The sequence below is a fragment of the Harmonia axyridis genome, chromosome 2 (assembly GCF_914767665.1).
Source record: "Harmonia axyridis chromosome 2, icHarAxyr1.1, whole genome shotgun sequence".
In the NCBI taxonomy this organism is placed as follows: Eukaryota; Metazoa; Arthropoda; class Insecta; order Coleoptera; family Coccinellidae; genus Harmonia; species Harmonia axyridis.
In genome coordinates this window covers 34,397,734-34,399,958 of record NC_059502.1, presented here as the reverse complement: position 1 = coordinate 34,399,958, position 2,225 = coordinate 34,397,734, and the positions used below count along the sequence as shown (strand labels likewise).

The following is a 2,225-nucleotide window of genomic DNA, read 5'->3' as shown; positions in this document are numbered from 1 at the left end:
CACTCTTTCATCAGGTAGGTAGAGATTCCAATGTCATATTCATAAATATGTATATAACACAGGGTGTAACATGAGTGATTGGATACAAGGATTCTTGAATTTCGAACTAAATTTCTGATATCCATAACTTGGAATCAATTCGATTTTGTTTTCATTTTATAGGTTTGTTCATTCCATGAAATCTTTCTGAACGTTTAATGTAGGTACTTTTAATATGAAGGTAGTACTCAAATTATTGGGTTTTTTTCTTCAAACTTTGAAAGATATATGTTTCTACACGTTTTAGAGGAATGTCGTTAATGCTATGAGAAAAAAACATAATTCAGTGTAATGCATTTAATTTTTACTTTCAATGGTGCTCTTTGTTCAAAAGAGTAGCAAACGAAAGAATTAATATTTTATGTAACTTTTTCAAAGTACGGCCCTGGTTTAATTTTCTTTGGTTATAATATTTGATGTTATCCGCTAACATTTTCATTTATATAGCTTTCTGTTCGAATTTTCTTCATTGTGAAACCCTCAACACCTACCATGGTGCGTAAAATATTTATCAGGAGTATGCATGATCATCCATTGCTGCCCTGCTTTCTACTCACAACCATAACAGTCACCAGCGGCACCGAATGCACATGCGCGCATGTAGCATATCAACTACTCATTCCTTATTCAATTATGTTTTAACGATAATACATAATAATAATATGGTATTTTGCATATCTTTCGTCGAAATTCCACAAATATAAAAATCTTATTCATTACCTCTGCAGAACATAACACCATAGCTAGTACGATATGGTACTCTTCGGCATTATCAAGGACAACAGTATTTCACGATCACATAAGAAAGTAATACTAAATGCGAACCTGTATGTAATCAAAATGCTAGTTTTCTGACGGGTTTCAGAAAACTGTGATTGACCGATGAAATCGTTGATTGTAATTTGAAACTGTCAAAAATGAATTGAAATTGAACATAGAAATGAATTGATCGAGAAAATCACCTTGATAAGAGATTTATAAAACCGACCAAGACCTTTGAACTATCAAGGTTCAAATATATAATACTTCATTTCTCACGAAGAGTAATCATGGATTTCAGTCAATATTTTTGGCACAGACTCAGTTCAGAAACTGCGGTGTTTTAACACGGAACCACTGTTGGAATTATTATCAGTTAGACACCTCAGTGTTCTTTATCTTATATAATTCCACACATCCATATATATGTATGGGATTTGTTTTAAAACAAAATCAACTATTAAGAAATGAATTCATTTATATAAGGAATTAATAGTTTGAAATAAGTAATGAATGAAAGACTGACTCAATACATCTGATATTCATGACATTGTCTTATCTCTAATGGTAAATGGTGTGATTATACACGTGCAAAATGGTAGATTCAGCAGAATATAATGTGTCTAAACAAAGGATTGAAAATACGACGTATGTCTCGCCCACACACTGCCTCCTGCGTAACTCCCAAGGAGTTTTTTCACTAGATCTTTTGAAATGGGTTGCCCTGTAATACAAATGAAATGACACAAATAAGAAATGATGGGCTAATTTATTCAAAACTAGTTATCATATTGTGAATGATTTGCCAATTCTGAGTTTTTTAAATCAAGATGCAGTAGCTATTTCAGTATTGTGAAAATGAATAAACGAAACTAGCTTGTTTGATAATCGAAGTTTTGAAATAACATAATTTGAATAAATCCAATTGAAGTGAAAGTTTACCTGGCTCATTGATCAGTTGTGGAATTTCCTCCATGCTTTTGCCGAATTGTTTGATCTCTATAAAATTGGAGTTTTACGTTGTTAAGTCAGGGATGCTCTCAGACTTCTCTCACTAATGCCCATCGTGTTAGAACATGCAATGCTTCGAATTTAGAATTCAAAACGTCAATGAGCTCGACGAATCTATGAAAATCTGGACAGTTCAAATAGGTAGTCGATCACCGTCAAACAGCGTCAAGTTGTGGTAGTATGTTTGCTTATAGGGAAATCCAGATTTTCGTGAATAACATCGGTCTGCGCTGCGTCTGCTAATTACCTATGTGTCTGCCATTTTATATTGGTTGGAATATCAGACTTGATTTATATGTTCTTTGATCAAGGGAATGTAATTTTGAAAAAAATTCCATTTCAATGATTAAAATTTATTTTAAATTTACGTTCATTTAATTTTAACGCGATTAAAGTCATGACTAAATTTATGAATA

General features: G+C 32.4%; 1 long non-coding RNA gene across 1 annotated transcript; it reads right to left on the bottom strand.

Annotated features, from left to right (window-relative positions):
- Positions 1–1,258: 1,258 nt before the first annotated feature.
- Positions 1,259–1,978, bottom strand: LOC123673752. The gene is made up of 2 exons (XR_006746540.1): positions 1,741–1,978; positions 1,259–1,522 (listed from the first exon to the last, which is right to left on the bottom strand). It is a non-coding gene; the product is annotated as an uncharacterized LOC123673752 (long non-coding RNA).
- Between the last annotated feature and the right edge of the window lie 247 nt (positions 1,979–2,225).